The sequence below is a fragment of the Lactuca serriola genome, chromosome 4 (genome assembly GCF_051521515.1).
Source record: "Lactuca serriola cultivar US96UC23 chromosome 4, Lser_US96UC23_V15, whole genome shotgun sequence".
In the NCBI taxonomy this organism is placed as follows: Eukaryota; Viridiplantae; Streptophyta; class Magnoliopsida; order Asterales; family Asteraceae; genus Lactuca; species Lactuca serriola.
In genome coordinates, this window is record NC_136411.1 from 371012398 (window position 1) to 371036973 (window position 24576).

Here is a 24576-nt window from a genome sequence, read left to right on the forward strand (position 1 = left end):
TTGTTGTCGGTATTTACAATCATTCGAACGCCTTCCCATAAAGTTGTACCTCGATAAATATTAAAAGCAATAATATGTCTACAATAAAAAAGAAAATTTAATTAGTATAAGAAATACTTGAAGAGTACAAAAAATTTTACATATAAAAAGTATTGTGTACTTACTTCTAAGTCGGGATACATAGTTTCTTTATATTCGATAGGAAAACGCTGCCAAGGCCTATAATGGAACGGTATATTTTCTTCCACCAAATTTGAGATAAAACTTGTTAACAATGTAAGGTCACACCTTATGATTTGATCAAACACTCTATACAACTAACTGCCAGTGTCAATGTCTAGATCAGAATCATCGTATGCGTCTGAAGTCTATCGACGTGAGCATGTAGATAGTAATTCCATGTAACCTTCATATATTAGGTAATGATACAAATAATTATATAATAGATAGCAGATTCAATATCTTTGTTACGAAGATCAGTTCTTAGTATACATTCGATACAATCCCTTCAATCAAGGGATATACTTGTATAGATTAGTATATATATATTTTATATTAGGGTGAAGCCCTAATGTAAGTCGTCTTGGTGACCATATTTGTGATAATCCGTTTTCTTGGTGAAAATAACCCCTTTCTTGGTGAAAGACAATTTTGTGAATCCTCTATGTTATTTACTTTTATGTTCTTTATTTTCTTAGTAATTTTGTTTTTGTTTGTTATTCTTGAAGTGTATCTAATCGACACAAAACTTCAATTGTTATCAGAGCGGGTTTTTGATATACTCAAGTAATCATGTCAAGTTCCAATAATCCTATGTCCTTTGGTCTTAACAAGATTCCTATTTTGGACGAGCACAAATTTTCTATCTGGAAAACTAAGGCCATGGTTGTTCTTGAAACCATGGACTATGAGATGCGTAAAATTGTTGAAAAAGGTCCTCATGCTACTATGTATCAACCTATGGTCAACAATGCTCCTCATGGCCCTTTTAAGCAAAAAACAGAGACGAGTTATGACGACAAGGACAAGAAACTGCTTAGTCTTGACATGAAAGCTAGGGTTGCAATAATAAATTCTCTTCCCTATGAAGTGTATCCTCTTGTATAGAATTACGAGTCAGCTCATGAGATTATGGATACGCTAACAATGGCTTATGAAGGCATTGTGGAATTTGTAACATCTATATTGTTCAGGTTTGCTTTTGAACACTTGAGTTTTGATTTTTTTTTTTTTTGCACAAAGGATCCCCGATGTGGAAGTCCATGATTTTTGGTGTTGCTTGGGTACACGGGGCGTACGCCATGGTACGCTAAGTGTACTAGTTTTCGTGCTAGTACGTTGCGCATACTTGGGTATGTTGAGTGTATGTGGTTTAGAGCATATCCTAATAATTATGGTTTTTGAACTATTTAAATCCTATTATGGCCTCAAGACCTTCCCTTTCATCAGCCTCCATTCCAAGTTTGATCCTCTTCGCAAACCCTAGTTCATTTTGAGCATTTAGAGCTTTTTAGAGTGATTGTGTGATTCCTTGGTTACGAAGAATGATCTTCAAGGAGAAAGCTTTTGATGGGTTTTGGTCATAAGACATCCTATGTGCTCATACAAACCCTAAAGCTTGGATCTAGGTTTCTCTATTGTACATACTTTGAATCCAAGACTTTGAACCCTAATTCTAGCATATGGAAATCATAATTCACATGTAATTAGGTTTAAGAACATACCTTGATTGTTATATAGCAATAACAATCCAATTCCTCCTTGAATTGACCTTGGAAAGCTGAGAGTCACAAGTGTCACTCCTCTAATGGCTTACAAACACCATAAGCAAGTGGAGAAGGTATAAAGAAAGAGGAGGGAGGTTAGAATTCGTCCTTAGATCCTCTTGGGAAGAAGTACATGAATTCTAAGGCCTTAGGGGTCTTTATATAGGGTTGGGATTAGGTTTTCAGTCCTTATCCTTATCTAGTTGCTTGTCCACCAAGCAACCATAAGATAACTCTTAGAAACCCTTATCCTAGTCGAATTCTAAGTGATTATCACCTCAAATTCGTTCACCATATATATAAGATAATCCTTACCTTATTTTGTAACTATCACATAATTACAATTCAGCCCCTCTAGTTTAATTAATTACACTTGATCACAAAATTAATTCTTAATTAATTATTGACCAATATTAATTAAACAAATATGATTTCTCCTTTAATATATTATTCTTATAACATATTAATAAATCATAATAGCCTCTCTCTCTATTTATTTCTCCAATCAAACTGCTTTGGTGAAGGCAACCCAAAAGGACCATGCACCATCGGGTCAAGTACATACCAAAATAGTTATGGACTTAGACACTAATCCAACAGTCTCCCACTTGGATAAGTCTAATAACTATTCTGCGTATGACTTCGGATCCCGATCTGCAATCGTAGCTTTCCAAAGCCGCTGTCAACTCTGATCATATCAAACACGCGTGTCCTTAGATAAGGGATCATATATTCCTCCATTCTAGATATCATATGAGATATGATTTCAAATCATTCTCTTTGTACTATATCTCGATTTCCGATTTATGACGACTGACTAATTGAACAAATTAAATTAGCCCTAGCCCGGCCGAGGATTTACGTTTGTCATCACTAAACCATCGAGGGGCCCAAAGATATCGCTTTTATTCTACTTTGAATAAAAGGAACGGATAAACTTTGATACAATGCTTGCTTGCACTCACTCACCGAATCACACACAACAATATGTTTTATAACACCAAGTTACTAGTGCGTTTACATATTATCAATGTGCAACTGATTTGCAAGATACAACTCACACATCTCGGTTTCAAGAATATAAGATGTTATCGTCTCACCAATCACTCGTGATACAATTCATGGAGTGATCCAAGTGAGCGTGGGTTTAATCCAATGCTCAAATCATATTCATAAGCACTCATGAACGTTGCAGCAAACATTTGCTTATGTCTAATGCTCTTTAGACAATCCACACACCAATTCACGACAGTCTTTATTCATATCTACTTCCAATATATGAACGACTGTGGCCCGTTTGAATAATTCGATTATTCTTAATAAACTCAATTATTCTGGAAGTCAAAACATGCAAATGTGAAACACAAGAATAATACTAATCCCATACAGCCTCAACCCTTTGAGCATAAATAAAACACCTTTTATTTATCACCATATTGATTACTCATTATTTGTAGTTTCGGGTAATCAACTTCTTACTTGAATTACAACACTTGTCCCATGCTCCTAGCATGTACACAATGTTTACCTATGGTTCTTACTTTGTGAAATAGATTATATTGAACACATTTCCAATCATTCTCATTTCTCAACTCCTAATCCTTTTTCCATAAGTTAAAGAATATCAAATTCTTGCTACTTATAGAATATGCTAGATTCTAACATTCTATGCAACTTATCCTTTCGTAATGTCACTGCACCAAAGTCACAAAGACTATTGCCAATGATATTACAATGTCCTCTATCGGATATTGTTATAAGACAATTCCAGAGACGTGATGTCTCTCACTCAAAGTACATTCTTTGAACATCCTTTTGCATAGAAGTTTCTAATCTAATCATAGATTTCTCAATATTCAATTCCCAATATGGACACACTTCCATATGTTCCATATGACAACTCATTCTTAATAGAATCTTATCTATTTGTAATGATTTCGATACGGTCCATCCAATATGGAAACATTTCCATATTTTCCAATACTATACTTCCAACTACTCACAAGCGACCAATCCTCGTCGAACTTTGGGTTGTCCTTTGATAGTTGTTTAATTGTTTTAGTCAAAACCAATTCTAGTCCCTTTTCCCTCTAAATGCGCTCGACATTTGGAAAATTTTAGAATGGTCAAACATTAAAGCATTTGCAATCGATCCTATACCCGAAGCGTATGGGACACGACGCATAATGTTTTATTTGCTATGTTCTTAAAATTCGAATTGTGAAGAGGGATGCCGTAATCATAATCGAAATTTTAAGAACACACTATGTACCTTTGACTAAATTTATTAACATTTCTCAACCTAATCCTATAGATTTGAAATGAAGCATAATATTCTCTCCCTTAATTATAGCAAAACAACCTTTCAACTCTTACAACTTTGCAAAGTATGACTCTTGTTTTCTATAATTAATATTGCTAACCTTGCAATACTTGCCTTAATCATCATACAATCATAACATTTATGCTCCCACTATCATGATGATTATTGTAAAACATAACATTTATGCTCCCACTAGCTTCGATATGTATTCATAAACATCTTAACTTTCAGAAAATAATACTTATTGAATTTCTTAAGTTCATGTTTCTAATACTTAGTGCTTTGATAATCCTTTATCAATGCTTCTTCAACTTATATACCTTTGCCTTCGATAGTTCATATGTGTGTGTAAACAATTGCCAAACCTCACAATTCAAATTATGGAAAGGGATGCCGTAACCATAATCGAATTTGAGAATGCAATTTTACAATCACTATCTTCTTAAGATTTTTCTTAGTGAAAGCATTTCCGCACAATCATTTTCATGAAGGAGGGAATCTTATGACACTTAGATTTAAAGCGGTGTATTTGTTCCTATCCATGTGAATTTGTTAAAACCAAGGTTACAACAAATTTAAACTCATATGGACCGAACTTTCTTAATCTTGATTTCTTGCCTTATGGTAGCACAGCTGCCCACCATGTCTTCCAAGTAGTTAAGCAGCTCACCCTTTTCTATCAATTACCTTTCATTGATTAAGGTGCTTTGCCTTTTATGCGTTCAAAATGAGAACTCATAGAATTCTCATGCATAATTAACTCGATTGGATTGGCACAGAAACAAAATAATGTCAACACGATAGGTTGTAAACCTCAACTCGTGTGCTAGTGATGATCGATAAGGTTTATTTGATTTGTTCTTGAAACCTTTCAAGACCATTAAGACTCCCACTGACTCCTTGACATATACGATTCTCTTGTCAAAACATTTCTTGACAAACAAATACAAGAGTTAGTGTAGCTTTTATCAAAACTCTTCATAAATTAGTCCTAGTTGGTCTTTGTCTTATCCAAGACATCACAACTTTCCACATTTGATAAATGTTTCAAACCTTCTTAAGACTTTTCACTCAATTTCACAATCTTAACTTTAAGACTTGTATTGGAACGAAGTATGATTGACTTATTGATTTAACCATTTCTTCAATTCTTTGATTCCTCTTCTTGGACATACAATTGTACTAAGACTCACTTAGAGGATCAATTGAGATATGGTTCTTAATCATTAAGACCTATCATAAAGCATAAAAGGTACTCTCCCTTCATCTTAGAATGGAGTAACTTTTATCTTTCTGCCTACTTGATTCTTCTTATTCGTTCTGCTATTGATCTAAACCCTTTAATCAATTCAGAATTACACTTAATCTTGTAAGTATAATCATATTTACTAAGCCTTTAGTAAATCATGACGAATATCTTTGTTACTCTTATGGTGGACTTGATCAATACACAACTTTGTGTATTCGATCTCCTAGTCCTTCACTTGACACTTTGTCAATGAATTAGTCTAATTTCCAAATACGAAATTTCTCATTGATCGTGCATCCACGTTGCATGATTCCAAGTTTCTGTCCAATTGAAACTTGGGCGATGAGAAACTCTCCCTATTTGGTAAATTCTCGACTTTCCATAACATAATAAGAACCAAATCCATTATTGCTAATAATAGAAACATTTTAACATCAATTTTTCATACTCGCCATTGCAAGGATAAATAAATAAAATTTAAAGTCAAAATTTATTTTATTGCGGAAAAATTTGTCCTTACAATGCAACTCACTGAAAAACTTATGCTAATACATCTTTCTTAGCAATCTAATTCTAACTCTAAGTAGTAGCTCAAGAATCTAATCTTCGAGAATTGCGATCGAAATCCATTCCTTCACGGTTAGATTCTGCTCACTTCTTCCCTTAAGCTTCCTTTCTTTTCTTCGATCCTACAAAACATTAATTGTAATCTTATCACATTATGTATTGAGAATCTAGAATAGGAGCTTAAAAGAGTTAGTCAATGGATTTTACCTAAATTAGAGCCATACATTTCGACTCTCCCATCTCTTAGATCTCTTAGGTAAATAGGGCAGCTTCGTCTCCAATGCCCTTTCTCTTTGCATTAAAACAAATTGACTCTTTTGGAACATGACATGGAACTACTTCAGGCATTGCCTTTCTCTTGTGATCAAGCTTTTCGATCATAGCATGTCTTTCGTTGCCATTGTCTATATCCATAGAGGTCTCGAAGGCAGATTCACCAATCAACTTTGTTTTTCTATTGCGCCAAATCATTTCTGATTCAACAGCAATAAGCATATAGGTGAGATCTATAAGGGTCACGTCGTAGTTCATCATATAGTACTCTCTTACGAACTCACTATATGAGTTAGGAAGTGACTGAAGAACCCAACCAACAACCATTTCCTCACAAACAACGGATCCCAACATTCTTAACCTATCAATGTGTGACTTCATCCCTTGGACGTGTGCACACACCGACTTTCCTTCTTTATGTTTACTTGCCAAAAGGGCTTGAGTGATCTTGAACTTTTCAAGCCTTCGTACTTGTAGGTTAGGGAGAATAATTGGAGGAGGAGGAGGAAGTGAAGTATGATCTCTTGTTCCTTGATCGAATCGTGGAATATCATCTTCATGTGGAATGCTTGTTCCACGGGATTTGAGAAGACCATAGTTGTCAAACTTTGACATCTTCAAAACGGGAGAAAACGAATTCAAGTTAGTTGATCAATTGAGTCCTTAGTAAATCACCCAAATGAGATACTAAGGCTAGGACCCAACACAATACGCTACAACCTAGAAAAGGGATGCCGTAATCTAGTTGCAGATTATTTGAAGGTAAGTGAATGACGATTCACTAATTTCCACCATGAATAACGAAAAAGAAATTTAAGTTTTAAATCTATGAAAACTCCTAGATCCTTTGAGATACATTGAACTTTCAATGGCATGTTTATATCTCGATATGCCCCTCTTGTTTGTGACTGGGATGCCGAGGATCACAAAGCGGGTGTGAATAACCATGCAAACTTACATGGTGCCCTCACATGTTACAATCACCTATTCGATGTGCCGGTAAACCACACACGCTCCACCGAACTATGATAGACATTGAGTCACCCTTTGCTACCTTTGCTTAGACCCAATTAGTGTGCCGGTAAACCACACACGCTCCACTAACGTCTTCGCAAGGGCACAAAGTGTAATTTCATGGAATTGCATCAATTCACTTTTGCCTAAGTAACTAAGATTGGGAATTTTATGAAAACATTTAGTTACTTTAGTAATTCATTATACTTATAATGGAAGGTTTCGTCCTATCCTACCCGTTCGGCTAACGACCCTCCACTAGTCAAGAGTGCGGTAGGTAAGAGTGGATACCCATTCAATCGCCATTTTATAGGCAATTTCCTTAAACACCCCTTATAGACTAGCTTCGTGAATGAGGCCTACTAACGGTAAGACTGACTTTTACTCATACATATATAATGTTAGTCCTTTAATGTTATATATAGTATAGGGTGTATTTTATACTTTTAAAATATTAGGTGGTCTAATTTAACAATTATACTTTTAATTCAATTAAATTGTAAACCTAAACTTTTATGGATTTATTAAATCTCTATTAATTATACACCTTAATTAATTAATAAACCATAAGGGTGTGATTTGAACTTTTTTAAAACTATACTAGAGTTTTAGAATTTAACATTCCTAATTAAACTTTTAATCAACTTTTAAATTCCAAAACTTGAGGGCAAGTTTTGAAACATTTCATCACATTAGGGTTTAGAATTTAAATATGCATCAAAGTTAAACTTTTTAATCAAAATTTAAATTCCAAAACTTGAGGGCAAGTTTTGAAACCTTTTTCAAAAGATTAGGGTTTCAACTATTTAAATTTCAAAACAACAAAACTTTTGGGGTTCAAATTTAAACTATAAAACCTAAAGGGCCAAATATGAAACTTTTCACAACAACAAGGATCAAATAACAAATAATTCAAATTAACATTTAATCACATAATTATCCATATTTGATGATTTCTTGCAAAATAATTTATCAATTTACTTAAAATAATTAATCAATTATCTTATAAGGAAACAATTATCTTATTAATTGATAAATATCTTCAATTAGATTAAAAATATAGTCAAATATATCATATAATCGGATTAATATTAATCTAACATGATTAGGTAATTATCCCAATGCAAAAACAGCAAGAAATCCCGAGATAAACACTATCTGACGTACCGACTCGCCGAGTCACCCTCTGGAACTCGCCGAGTAGGGCTGACTCGCCGAGTCCAAGAGTGACTCGCCGAGTCAGGTCGAACAGTGAGGCCAAAACACGATTTTCAGTTACATCAAGCATCAATACAATAGAAACCAATCATGGCTCTGATACCACTGATGGGTTTTGGTCATAAGACATCCTATGTGTCATACAAACCCTAAAGCTTGGATCTAGGTTTCTCTATTGTACATACTTTGAATCCAAGACTTTGAACCCTAATTCTAGGATATGGAAATCATAATTCACATGTAATTAGGTTTAAGAACATACCTTGATTGTTATATAGCAATAACAATCCAATTCCTCCTTGAATTGACCTTGGAAAGCTGAGAGTCACAAGTGTCACTCCTCTAATGGCTTACAAACACCATAAGCAAGTGGAGAAGGTATAAAGAAAGAGGAGGGAGGTTAGAATTCGTCCTTAGATCCTCTTGGGAAGAAGTACACGAATTCTAAGGCCTTAGGGGTCTTTATATAGGGTTGGGATTAGGTTTTCAGTCCTTATCCTTATCTAGTTGCTTGTCCACCAAGCAACCATAAGATAACTCTTAGAAACCCTTATCCTAGTCGAATTCTAAGTGATTATCACCTCAAATTCGTTCACCATATATATAAGATAATCCTTACCTTATTTTGTAACTATCACATAATTACAATTCAGCCCCTCTAGTTTAATTAATTACACTTGATCACAAAATTAATTCTTAATTAATTATTGACCAATATTAATTAAACAAATATGATTTCTCCTTTAATATATTATTCTTATAACATATTAATAAATCATAATAGCCTCTCTCTCTATTTATTTCTCCAATCAAGTTGCTTTGGTGAAGGCAACCCAAAAGGACCATGCACCATCGGGTCAAGTACATACCAAAATAGTTATGGACTTAGACACTAATCCAACAACTTTGCCTTCAAGACTTTGGGTCTAGCATCTCCCTCATTTTGGCACCATTTGGAGGTATAAAGCTCCAAACATGGCTTGTGTTTCTTTAGATCTTAGTTAAGTCTTGTTTTCTTCCTTTTGTCCCTAAATTTTAGGGTTTAATGAGTATGTGGTACTCCTAAGCCTTCAACGTGTCTTTTCAGATGTTTTAAGGCATATCAACTCATAAAGAAGCAAGCTTAGACCTTGATTTGTCCTGTAACAACCCGGAAATCACGACATAATTGTTTTTAGATTAATAAATCGTTAATATAGATTTCTTCCATAAAACCCGAGTAACCAATATTTAGCGAAACATCATTTAACCAAAGTAATTCACAGAATGCGAGAACATGTCGTGTGTGCTCTGCAATCATCCTAAGCTCTTCCATTTGAAAACTGGAGTACCTAAAACATAAACTGGCTCCCCCTATGCTCTTGACCTGGAATGACATGGCCTCCCCCACATGGTTTGACATCCAACTGCCTCGGGCTCCCCCTGGGGTCTTCCATGCAAGAAACATAGAGTCAACTAGCATACCACATATCACAGAAATAACTATCATACCATAAAACACATAATGGATCGATATTGGTGCCTTTGACCTATGGATATAGTCAATTGACTATTGGCTGACAGATCCTTAATCTACCAATAAAAAAACAATACCAATTAACAATTGGGTTCTAATCCACATTTATAACTTCATACCTGGGATAAAAAGACCATTTTACCCCTAACCTAGCTTTCTCCAATATTATGGCCCAAACTATAATCTGAAAAGCCCAAAAACCAAATTAATCAACCAATGACCCAATTTTCCAAATTGGGGCCAAACCTCTACATGGGTGATATGTGCATATTTATACACATAATTATACATCATAACTTAATATTTTAATTACTTTTATGCCCTTAGTAGAACAAAAGATACTTAATTTGTTATGAACTGTGATGTAGGGATAAAACACATGCTTGGAGCAAAAAGGAAGCTGGAAGCAGGAAGCAGGAAGATGGAAGTTGGACATAGGAGTAGGGAGTTTAAATCAAAGCTTTAAAATGAAGAAAAAAAATACCTAATACGTTGTGGTGGATTTCCCACAACATTGTGAAGTGGAGAGTCCCGTTTTTTTTGAAGACTTGTTGAACACTGGATAAACACGAAGACCACGATGTGGTGGCCTTACCATGTCATGGTGCTCTGAATTCGGGAAAACTATAAATAGATCTCATTCTCCTCTGAATTGTAACCTTTGGCTCTAGAAGTAATCATCAAATTTGAAGGCAAAACACTTGTTCTAAGGCTTGGAAGCAAGTAAATCGATCATACCATTGGAAGTAGGAGCATTAAGGCAACAAATCTCTACACTTCAACTTTTCATTAGATTTTGCCATGTCAATTACTTTGAATTTCGATTTTTATATACTTGTTTGCTGAAATCATGAGCTAAATTCTCACGACTTTCATTTAGCTAAATTCTCATGGTATCCTGGTATATAGGATGATGCTATTGTAGTGACCGGTTAGGTCTGTACCTCGGTTATTGGGATGTTGCTATGATTAGTGATATGTTAGATCAATTTGACTGTTATATGATATGAACTAGAGTATGATACTTATGTGCACATGTTTGTTTGGTTGGGGTTTGGGTTGAGGTGGTCCTGCTTTGTGCTGTAGGCCAACATACCTGGTGAGCAGTCTGGATAGGCTGAAGGCCCTACGAGGCAGTCCAGTCATGCAGAAGGCTCGGGAGCAGTCCAGTCAGGCTGAAGGCTCATTATGCACGTTGTTCTGTATTTTTTGATATGATATGGTTACGATTATGGTTATATGAGGTTGGTATTTTGGGGGTAACTCACTAAGCTTTCGGACTTACAGTTTCAGTTATTGTTTCAGGTTCAGCGGATGGCTGCGGGTAGGTGAAGGCATGACCGTACACATCCTCGATTGTCGATTATGATTTTTGGGAACTCTGATGTATAGTCTATTTTGAAAACAAATTGTAATAATTGAAGGGCTTCAAATGATTTAAAAAGTTTTAAATTGGCTGGAATTTTATGGATGTTACATCAATCTTCAAGGAATGCAGCAAAACATACACTCTTAGCCTTAACACACTCTCAAGATGAAGGGAACTAGATTATGGTTTGTCTCTGGGTGATAAGGTAATGAGAGAGGCAGGGTAAAGGACTTAAAGTCCTTTAAATAGGGTGCAAACCCTAAAAATTAAGGTTTTCACACTCAGCTCCAACTCGTCGAGTTAAGTCCACCAACTCGTCGAGTTGGTTCTAAAATCATACGGCCAATCTCAGTCTCCACTCGACGAGTTGAGGCCTCCTAATCGTCGAGTTGCGTTATCAAAATGAATATATTAAACATTTAAACTTATACGTGGGAGTCGTGTTGTTACATGGTGCTACCAAAACATTATCCTTTCTAAGCTTCGGCTGACTATACGCATCACATTCTTTTCTTTTGAATAAAGTTGTTTTTCTAAAAATATTTGTTAAGATATTTAGATCCTCGGTTTGATTCAAGAATCATACAAATGTTCATCCAATTCTCTCAAATCAGGATTCTGATACCAACTGATAACATCCCGATTTCCAACCCAAAATTTCCATTTTCATTTATTAAAATATATCAGAGTATTATTATTTTTTGTAGAAACATGATGTGAAATTTCTGAAAAAAACATTTATATTCAACAGGTGAGCACGAAGCTTAGTGAGTTCCTGAAAATATCATATACCACAATACATATACCATGCATACAAATAATGACCTTTAACATAAAGTTGGTACGCCTTTGGCCTTCAGCACGAAGCTGGTCCGCCCCTTTTTGCCTACGATGTAAAGCTGGTTCGCATGTTGGCCTTCAGCATGAAGATGGTCCCCTTGATTCTAGTGGTCTACAGCACGATGATGGTTTGCCCTCAACTCCCCACATAATATCTCAATTGTAACACCCCATTTTCACCTTCTCGTAAAATTCAATATAAACGTTGCTTATAAAATTTGAAGCAGAGTATATTAAGTTTTATCCAAAGTAATCGTCATAAACATGTAGGAAACATCAATACGATTTCCGTAAATATATAGAACGCCCAAATCCGACTTCGTATGAAGAAGTTATGCTTCTTGGAAGTTTCGCGATTAAACCGACACAACTTTGTGTGTCGTAAAATTTGAATTAGAGATAGATTACTTATTAGCCTCAGTGTGTTTCCCAAAATATCATATACCACAATACATATACAATGCATACATATAATGACCTTCAACAAAAAGCTGGTCAGCCCTTGGCCTTCATCACAAAATTGGTCCGCCCCTTTTTGCGTACAATGTAAACCTGGTCCGCAGTTTGGCCTTCATCATGAAGATGGTCCGCCCGATTCTGTTGGTCTTCAGCATGAGGATGGTCCGCCCTTAACTCCCCACATAATATATCAATTGTAACACCCCATTTTCACCTTCTCGTAAAATTCAATATAAACGTTGTTTATAAAATTTGAAGTAGAGTATATTACGTTTTATCCAAAGTAATCATCATAAATATGTAGGAAACATCAATACGATTTCTGTAAATATATAGAACGCCCGAATCCGAGATCGTATGAAGAAATTATGCTTCTACGAAGATTCGGAATTAAAATGACAAAACTATGTGCGTCGTAAAATTCGAATCAGAGATAGATTACTTATTAGCCTCAGTGATCCAAATGAAAATCATAGTAATCCTAAGACCAAGAGCGTACATGTAGAGAACCTTCAAATCTGAATTCGTATGAAGAAGTTTTGCTTTTTCGATGTTTCAGCACAGTAGTACGGACAAAGAAATGAAATCAAAATCGGTTGACTGTTGGCCGAAACAATCTAAACGAGGGTTGAAGATCTTGTGAATATGAACATGTCAATATAACGATAGTCGAAAACAGAGTTCTTATGAAAGAGTTATGAATTTCGCTCATACTTTAACAATCTAAATCGATCTAAATATGGATTTTTTTAAGAGACTTTTGACTCATTTTAGTAGGAGTGTTCGTTTGGATGGATCGGTTCCATCCGACCCAATTAAGTAAATCCAAATTGATTTCGGTTTTCAAAATATGGATCCGAATTGTCCAAACTAAATTCAAATCCGATCCGATCCAATCCAATTACAATTCGGTTGGATCGGTTTTATAATTCGGTTTCAAAAGGCGTAACATTTAAAAGCGATATATAATTATAACATTATCCAATTTTTATAGAGAAAGCAAAAACAAATTATTTAGTTGTAATTTATAATTTATAAACAACTACTAAGAGGATATATTATAATTTAATATTAACAGATAAAACACTTTTGAGAGAAAATGCATATTAATTTTTTTATTTGGTGAAACCTTTTGAACTTTTTTGAAAAAAATAATTTATAAAACTAATAAATAGTTATAAATATATTAAAAATAAATTGTTATTCGGTTTTGTTGGACTATTCGGTTCATATTTTATAAACCAAACCAATCCGAAATCCAAAATAATAATTCAGTTTTGTAAAATTCAATCCAAAAATCCGAATATCCGAACCAAATAGTCCAATCCAAATTGTCTAATTGGATAATTCGGTTTTATCCAAATAGTGAACAGCTCTACATTTTAGTCACAGTATACCTACGCAAAATCCCTTGGTAATTTTTTCCGTCGGAAATCCTTAGGTAGCAAAGTCAATGTGAGCCAAAACGGCCCCATTGATAATCCGTAGGAGATCCGTCGTTATTTCTTTCCGTAGGTAAATTTGAGCCGTCATTAATGCGTAGGAAATCTGTTTTTATATCTCTTCGTAGGTATTCGATCGTAGGAAATCTGTTTTTATATCTCTTCGTAGGTATTCGATCGGTAAATTACCTATGGAAATAAGCCTTTGGTATTATTTAGACACAAGCGTTTATGTTACCACCTTATTTTCGTGGTAATTCCATAAGTATTGTCGTATAGCTATGGAATACATATGGATTTTGCTATAAAATATTATCATATTCGCTAATAGTGATTTAAAGGTGGCAATACCAAGACTTTTCAAAGTTGAGCCAACAACCCTTTTAATTGTATAACTACTTTTATGATTTATAAAAACGAATAATTAATAGAGAGACCTCCATAATAAGACAACTAAAGTCATGTTGACCTTCGCTTCACCCCTCTTTTCTTTGCTCCTACTGCTCACCACCACCACCACCTCCCAACCATACAAACCCACTGACTATTTCCTACTCAACTGCGGATCATCCACCACCATCACCACTTCCGACCGGTTATGGCAAACCGACGAACATTCGAAATTTGTACCCTACAACATGACCACCACCTCCTTCCCATCTACCCCCTACGACCACGATCCTTCAGTCCTCGAAATCCCGTACTCCACCGCCAGAATCTTTAACACGTCTTCATTCACATACTCATTTCCAGTGAACCACGGGCCTAAATTCCTCCGCCTTTATTTCTACCCTGCAACCTATTCCCACCTCAACGCGAACCAGTCTTTCTTCTCTGTATCATCCAATGGTCACTCTCTCTTATCAAACTTCAGCGCCTTCTTAACTTCATCCTATGTAGGAAGTATTCTCTCAAATGCAGGAGTCCATGGACCCCCAGTTCCCCAACTTATTAAAGAATTTATCATATATGTAAACGACACCCAAAACCTTAACGTCACCTTTACACCCTCGCCCAACTCTTACGCCTTCATTAATGGTATTGAAATCGTTTCATTGCCGGAAACTCTGTATTTTAAAGCAAAGAATTTGAAATACGTCGGTCAAATTACAGGACCTGTGATTGCAAAAGACACGGCTCTCGAGAGTATTTATCGGTTAAACGTCGGTGGGCGACAAATATCCGTCAACGATGATACCGGTATGTATAGATCATGGGATGGAGATGAAAATTATATATTCCCCAAAAATGCTCTTGGGTTAACGCCTTCTACTCAGATTCCGATCACGTACACAACGGACACACCAAATTATACAGCACCTGAGCTTGTTTATCAAACCGAAAGGAGTATGGGCACACTGTCGAGCTACTACAATCTGACCTGGATACTTCCCGTTGATTTAGGATTTTGGTACATGCTCAGGCTCCATTTTTGCAGCATTATACCACAATACACGTTTGAAAGACAAATGATTTTTAAGATCTTCATCAATAATCAAACTGCTGAAGACAAAGCTGATCTGTTCTTCTGGACTCCAGGCAGCGGTTATCCGGTATTCAAGGATTACGTTGTGTTTGTCGGCAACCCAGAAGGCCAGCGCAGCAAGCAAGATTTGTGGCTCGCACTGCATCCTAATGAAGAATCTCTACAATATCGTGATGGTTTTTTGAATGGTTTGGAAGTGTTCAAGATGAGCATGTCTGGTAGTCTAGCTAGTCCCAACCCGGAGCTAAGTCCTACACCACCACCGCCAAGGCCGTCGTCTCCCGGAGAAGTGACGACAAAGAAAACTCCACCATATGCTGCAATAATCGGAGGTGGTGGGGGTGGATTAGTCTTGTTATCTGCTTTAGGTTTTATAGTTTTTTGGCGAACTCGAAAGCTAGTAATCGAAAAGTCCTCCGGTAAACCAAAATCTAAAAAGTCTGGCCAGCTCCAATCAGGTCGGTGTCGTCGTTTTTCAGTCAAGGAAGTAAAAGATGCAACCAATGAATTCAATGAAGAGTGTATTATCGGCAAAGGAGGGTTTGGTATGGTGTACAAAGGCTACATCGACAATGCTACAACCATGGTTGCTATCAAACGGCTGAAGTCATCATCCAAACAAGGTTTTCAAGAATTCCAAACAGAAATCGGGATGCTATCCAAACTACGCCATGTGAACCTAGTGCCACTAATCGGATACTGTGATGACGAGGACGAAATGGTACTTGTGTACGATTACATGCCTCACGGAACTCTTCGGGAGCATCTTTACAACACAAACAACCCTCGTTTGACATGGAGAAAACGTCTCGATATTTGCATTGGTGCAGCCAAAGGGTTGCATTATCTCCACACAGGTGCAAACCGTGTGATAATTCATCGGGATATTAAGTCGACAAATATTTTATTGGATGAAAATTGGGTGGCGAAAGTGTCAGATTTTGGTTTGTCAAAGCTAGGACCAAAAGACGAAAGGCAAAACCACGTTAGCACAATGGTGAAGGGTACTTTCGGATATATGGATCCTGATTACTTTCGAATGCAACAACTCACGGAAAAATCCGACGTGTACTCCTTTGGAGTCGTTTTGCTAGAAGTTTTATGCGCAAGGCCTGTTATAAATATAGACCTTCCTTACGAAGAAGTCAGTTTGGCAGAATGGGGAAAGTCTCATTGTCGAAAAGGTACACTGCATGAAATAATTGATCCAAAACTAAGTGGTGAAATTGCACCAAAGTGTTTCATGAAGTTTGCAGAGGTGGCGAATAGTTGTTTACAAGAAAAAGGGGGCAAACGTCCATCCATGGATGAAGTCGTGTGGGGACTAGAGTTTGCATTGCAGCTACAAGAAGCTGCTGAGAAAACAGGTGGCATAGTTGGTGAGTTTGTGTTGGAAAAACAAGAACTTTTGTTTCCATTGCAAGGAGAGTCATCAACAACGTCTGAAGGATCAAGTCGATGGTTTATGCGACATGGCATGTCGTCGTCTGACAGTAGCCATGTAGGGTTATATTCGGAAACAGGTTTTAGCCAGATGAGAGATCTTTCGTAAGAGACATCTGGTGGTTGTTTTGCGTTCCTACTTGTTAGTTAATGTTATCATATACTAATCATGTAATTAGGTGGTGTTAAATGTATCCATTATGTGCTATATATATATCATACTATCATAGTAGTAGCTGTCAACATTCCACAATTGGCTCCAAATGGAACTATTTGTAACAATAACGCCGTTTTCCAATCAATTTGCAAGAATGGGCCCTTGGATACTTTTAGCAAAAGAAAAAGGATCTTCGTTACACCAACCATTTCACTGTCCAGTTAGCTTTATATCTTCTAGGAAATGATCCATAAAGGTATCAAATTGGTTTATGTTTTTTACATTCACACCCTGTAAGGGAACATAGTAACCAAAAACATCACATAATAGCTAGCCGCATATGCAACCTAAATAGTCTAGGTTCAATGCAATCTAAGATATAAAATTCCCTAACAAAGTAGTTTAAAAATCCACAGTATCAACTAATCTCTAATTCCAAAATACTTATCAACGAACAAGAAGACCAACAATCCAGCTGCCAAACAAAACACCTTAAAAAGTTACATGAAAGCCTGATCAGAAAACAAGAACAACACAACGATGTAAAACGGTTATGTTGTAACGACATGTCGCATGCTCCAGAAGAGAGCGTCTCATCGAGTCTATAATCACTACAAGAAAAAAAATGTAATAGCAGCGACAAAAGTTACCGGTAAGACTATGAAAATTTCCGGTATAGGTAATAGTGGCGACACGTCGGCAGTAAAAAGTCGTCGCTACCGCTCCATGACTATTGATCAAAATGTTGCCGCTATTTTCTATGTCGCCGCTAATAATTTTTATCACCGTTAATGCTCATGTCGCCGGTAAATCATCTTGTCGCCGGTATTAGTGTTGCCGGTAATAATATTTTTCAATTTTAAGTTTTTTTTAATCAATGATTTTGGTACAAAAAAACTCGATACATAAGAACATTAAATGCAAAAAAAAAATTATATAATATCAGATTAGGTACCAAGTAGTGTAACGACATTATATATAATTAATTTCATACAAAACTAAACAACCAAAGTTTTATAATTACAACACATTGGTACCAAAGTGTCTCAACAAGTCTCAAATACAAAAGACCAACTAATTATCCGACGCACCATCACCTCCCTTCCCTTTGTTTCCATATTAATCTCTGTTTCCATATTAATCTCTCATGGTTACTGCCACACACAAGGCTAAAGAATCTTACCCCCAATGACGTATGGTCGGAATACACATCCTAAAATACAGCCCTTAGTCCTCGATCTTACATTTTTAAAGAATCTCTCATGGTCCTCCATCTCGCTTTTTTTTTTCAATAACTACCTTTTACTTTTATTTGAATTGTTTTTAACCCTCACCTATTATTAGGTATTATTAGACATATACAGTTTGCAACATTAACAACTTGACCCCACAAGATTTTATTAATTTTGCTAAGACATAATCTCACGCCATAAATGCACGTAAAGCTTAACACTACTTAACGAAAGACTAACTTCACAAGAGAAGAGAATTTGGGTTGTTATGAGGTGTGTTGTGAACCTTCTTTGACTAGGCTTGAAGGACTGGTGGAACATGCTAACCGGTTCCTACACTCCTGAGCAGTGGATTGCTATTACTTAAGAGCAGTTCTCAGAAATGTTTTGCACAAGTTATGTTTCCCTGGTGGAGAGGGAGTGGTTGGCTCAAGAATATTTGGATATGAGGAAGACGACGGTGTAACATTCGAAATCTTGAAAAGGATTGTTGAGTAAAATGCTAATTCTAGGTCAACTCGACGAGTTGTAGGGACCAACTCGTCGTGTTGAAGATGGATGAACCGCGAAGGTTTAATGAACCAACTCGATGAGTTGGCACCTGGGAAGGAAACCCTAATTCCTAGAGTCTTGCACCCTAATTAAAGTTCTTAAATATTTTTTCTGGCCTCCTTATAAGCCTCCATTGTTGTCAAAACCCTAAAACAAGTTGTAGGCTCCATTGTAAAGTTTTTGGAGCCTTGGAAGTAAGTTTGGTGTTCTTTTTGTGCATTGTGAAGGAATTAGAGAAAGTTCATACCTTGACTTATAGGATGATTAATTCTCCTTATTTTGGGTTTTGTTGTGTTTTGGCCTCCTTTTGGGGATGATGAAGGAGTAAAGTCATTTTAGGGGTTATTCCTTCAGATCTGAGTTGGTTTTGGTAACCTTAAGCTTAAAGGTGCAAACTTTATGAGGATTTTTGTGTTATTTATGCGTTAAGTCATCTATTAAGTCCATTCCAAGCTTAAGAGCTTCATTTATAAATGCATGAACGTAAAGTTGGCAACTTTACGTGTTTTTCCAGCTCAAGGAAGTCAGATCTATGTTTTGGAGTTATGTCCCCATTGATTAAGTGATTAATGTATTAAGAGGTGGGTTTCAGGCGAACTCGACGAATTTGTTGGATAAACTCGACGAGCTAGTTCGGTTTTCCCCGACATTTTCAGACACATAGAGGAACTCGGTGAGTGTAACAACGTAAATTTTCAAACCCAAATTTTCATTTTTAAAACACATAAAAACTCATAATATATTTCTCTACAACATCATTGTTCAAGTGTCAACACAAATCCACATAAAAATGTCACTATTCCCTAATCATCCGCATATTCTCGAAATCAGTGTAGACAAGGAAGCCGACACCTTCCCGCAATCCTGAGAAGTACCTGACACATATTTCACACAACACGGTAAGCATAAAGCTTAGTGAGTTTCGCAAAATACCACATACACAAATAATAAGTCTCTCATGGCTATAACTCAGCATGGACCCTCCGGTCTCAAGCGTCTCAGTGAGGACCCTCCGGTCTCATAGGTCGATGTGGACCCTTCGATGATGTGTCTCAGTGAAGACCCTCCGGTCTCACAGCTCGGGTTGGACCCTCCGGTCCTGTATCTCAGTGAAGATCCTCCAGTCTCACAACTCGGTTTGGACCCTCCGGTCCGATCTCAGTAAAACACAGAATAACATAACATATATCACAAAGACGGAAATGAATAATATAAAATAAATCAATATAACCACATAGGACCCTCTGGTCAGTAACTCAAATAAGACCCTCCGGTCACTCAGTAATACCACTAAGGTAAGTATTGTGAGAAGACACACCTCGTAAGCAAGCAAGGAAACTGGATACTCCTCGAATAGCCTAATCTCCGCTTACTCGTAATAAGCATCTCTAATTAACACATAAAGATCACAACTTTATATAAAATCATTCTAATCCCTCTCTAATTCTTGGGATGGGTGAAAGACCATTTACCCCTCCATGGTCCCCATAATCCCTACCTTAACCAAACCCTAAAGTCAACATAAGTCAACACTCGAGTAACTGTCCATGTTGACTAGTCTTGTCGAGTGCATCTATGTGACTCGCCGAGTCCCCCCTTTGTTCCTCAGATCATCGTGAAAACCCAACTTAACTCGTCGAGTTGTCTCAACAACACGCCGAGTTACCCTTGTCTAAACTCGTCGAGGAAAACGCTAGCCTGCTCGTCGAGTCAGCTCATTGACTCATCGAGTCCCTTTTTTCGAATTCCCGTTCAGACGTTTTAAGGTAGAAACCGTGCCCCATACTCTAGATTTGACTTCCTAAGACTCGATTATGACGTAATGCTTCGATCTTTACGTTCATGCATGTCATATTTTCTCCATAATGCCAATATAAGATCCAACAAGGGTTAGATGGACAAGATCTTGTCTCTAGCTCAATAAAGTTCGGGTCTTTGGACTCACAAGACCTCGTACAATCCAGATCTGAGGTTTCAACCTCAAATCATGCTCAAAGGACTCAACGACACAAAAAGTGATGGGAGAAAACCCTAGAAACTCCCTAAACAAAGATCTCATAAGGAAATGATCAAGTTAGCATCTTTTTACTGCCAACTTAAGCAAAACCCTGATGAACCTCTAAATCCAAAGCCTCCACTTGATCTAAGTGTTGGTGCTCTCCACTTCCCATTCAAAAGTGCACTTAAAATCACAATATTAGCTTCTCTTTCACTCTCTAGCTCAAATGGACGATCAGGGTTTCTCTTAAGGATGTATGGTGACTGGTGAGGCGGAAATGAGGGCTTAAGGCCACTTAAATATGTCACAAACCCGGGATTTAGGGTTTCCTCACTCAACGCCAACTCAACGAGTCGGATCTCTAACTCGTCAAGTCGATCATTAAAGCCACCTGCTTAATCTAACTCTACTCGACGCATCGAGCACATAACTCGTCAAGTCACTCATTAAATCCCAAAAATAAATATATAAATATAATACCTGAGAGTCGGGATGTTACATTTCTCCCCCACTAGAATCATACTTCACCTTCGAAGTCATGCTCTAGAAATAACTCTAGATACTTCTCACACATCTCAAACTCCGGTTCCCAAGTCCACCCAGATCCCCTCCGATGTTGCGACTAAAGGTTAACTAGGGGCACCTCTTTGTTCCTCAAAACCTTCCCTTTCCAATCCAAGATCGTGATCGGCCTATCAATATAATTCAGGCTCGCATCCAACTGAATGTACTCTAATGGTACCACCACCGTCTCATCGTCTACATACTTCTTTAACTAAGACACGTGGAAGGTGTTATGAATCTGACCCAACTCTACAGGTAGCTCCAGCCGGTAAGCTACCTTGCTCACCATGGCGATCACTCTGAAAGGACCAATGTATCAGTGCCCCAACTGGCCCCATTTCCTGAATCGGATCACCCCTTTCCATGGGGATACCTTCAAGAGGACAAAATCTCCAACCTGGAACTCTAGCTCGGATCATCGCCGATCTGCGTACCTCTTCTGGCGACTCTGGGCTGTCAGTAACCTCTGCCTTACCTACTGAATCTGCTCGGTTGTCTTCAGCACTATCTCAATGCCACCCATCACTAGCTGCCCTACCTCTCCCCAACAGATGGGAGTCCGATACCTCCTCCCATATAAGAGCTCGAACGGTGGCATGCCAATACTGGAATGGTGGTTGTTGTTGTAAGAAAACTCAGCCAATGGCAAATAGGTGTCCCAACTTCCTCCGAAGTCAATAACACATGCGCATAGCTTGTCCTCGAAGTCAATAACACAACCCCACGCGCATTCCTCGGTAGCTTGGTGATAAAATCCATCGAAATATGCTCACACTTCCACTGGAGAATCCCTAGAGGCTGTAATGGGCCATGCAGTTGCTGGTGCTCCGCCTCAACCCGACGAAAGGTCAAGCACCTCTCAACTACCCATGCCACGTCCCTCTTCATACAGGGCCACCAATAATCTCTCTACAGGTGAAAATATATCTTAGTGGCCCCCGGATTGATCAGAATCTTGATCTATGTGCCTACTCCATTAGTATGCGTCGTGCTCCACCTGTATAGGGCACCCAAATCCTCCCTCGGAAAATAATAAGCCCACGACTGTCCATCACAAACTCGTAAACCTTTCCAATCATCTGCTCCCTCTTGCGGTTCTCTGGTCTCACAGCCTCCACCTATGCCTCTGGAATGGTATCTAATACGAGAGTAATCACTGTCATCTTCATGCACACATCTCGGATTGAAGCACTCGCTGCTCTACGGCTCAGGGCGTCGGCTACCACATTAACACTGCCCAGATGATATAATATCTCAAAGTCATAGTCCTTCACCACATCCAACCACCTCCTTTGCCTCATATTCAGGTTGGGCTGATTCATGAGGTACTTCAGGCTCTTGTGGTCTATATATATGGTACATCGGACTCCATATAGGTAGTGGCACCAGATCTTGCGGGCGAACACCACTGCTCCCAGATCCAGGTTGTGGGTGGGATACCTCGTCTCATGAGGCTTTAGCTGCCTCGACGCGTACGCTGTCTCGTGCCCCCTCCGCATCAACGCCACACACATCCTGGATATAGAAGAATCACAATAAACTACAAAGTCCTCCACTCATTCGGGAAGGGATAACACCAGTGATTCCTATAATTTATGGCGAAGGTTATCAAATGAGGACTGTTGCTTGGGACCCCAAGTAAAGGTATCACCCTTCCTGGTCAACCTGGTACGAGGAACGGAAATCTTGGAGAACTCTTTGATAAATCTCCAATAGTAGCCGGCCAAAACTAGAAAACTCCTGATCTCGAAGGGGATCTCGACACCTCCCACTTCATAACTACCTCAATCTTGGCTGGGTCGACCAATTTCCCATTGTGATTCAAGAGGTGTCCTAGGAAATGGACCTCTCGTAACCAGAAACCACACTTGGAGAATTTGGCATAAAGCCTCTCCTCACTCAAAACTCCAAGAATCTCTCTAAGATGCTTCTCATGTTGCACTCTAGTTCTCGAATACACCAGGATATCGTCCATGAACATGATCACCGATCGATCCAACATAGGCCTGCATAACCGATTCATGAGGTCCATTAACACTGCAGGTGCATTGGTGAGTCAGAAAGGCATCACCACAAACTCGTAGTGCCCATAACAAGGCCTAAAGGCCGTATTCTAGATATCCTCCTCGCATACTCTCATCTGATGATATCCAGATCTCAAATCAACATCAGAAAAGCAAGACGCTCCCTGCAACTGATCGAACAGATCGACGATCCTCGGTAGTTGATAACGGTTCTTGATCGTCAGCTTGTTCAACTCCCGATAATCAATATACATCCAGTGTGAACCATCCTTTTTTTAATGAAAAGGATCGGCGCTCCCCACGGTGAGCTACTCGGTCTGATAAAACCCTTCCCCAACAGCTCTTGGAGTTGTGACGATAACTCCTGCATCTCTAGTGGTGCAAGGCGATAAAGTGCCTTGGCAATAGGCACTGCTCCTGGAACCAAATCAATCCGTAATCTCCAACTGCCTCTTGGGAGGCACACCTGGAAACTCCTCGGGAAAAACATCTGGAAACTCGCACACTATTGGAACCTTGAGGATAGAACTCGGCCTCTTTGTAGCAACCCGCGTATCCATCATGTATGCTAAAAAGCCCATACAACCCTGCTGTAGACTCTTTCTCACATTAGCAGCGGAGTAGAAGGCGAATCCAGATCTAGTACCCTAGCCATACACCGTAAGCACTCCCAGACTAGGGTCTCGTATGGTCACCATCTGACGCTCGAAGTCGATCATAGCTCCAAACCGACACAACAAATGCATGCCTACTATGACATAGACATCACCCATCTCGATCGGTACCAAGTCTATTGGGAACTCAACACCGAAAATCTCTAGTACACACCCTCAGAATACATCAGTAGCAAAAACCGCATGCTTTTCGGTGATAGAAACTCTCAGAGGTCAATTCATCGCCTCACATCAGATACTGATGTGGCGACTAAAATCTAAGGACACGAATGATCGAATCGCACCCGAGTCAAACAACACCAAAGCAGGTACAAACACACAAGAAAAGTACCTATACATGGCACAATATAAGTATAAAAAAATCTCAAAACAACATAGATAAGGAGATACATACTAGCAACAACATCAG

The 24576-nt window shown here is 38.0% G+C and overlaps 1 pseudogene; it reads left to right on the forward strand.

The window, feature by feature from the left end:
* The first annotated feature begins 14479 nt into the window (after positions 1-14479).
* Positions 14480-17291, forward strand: LOC145097718 (receptor-like protein kinase FERONIA pseudogene; annotated as a pseudogene).
* Positions 17292-24576: the final 7285 nt, after the last annotated feature.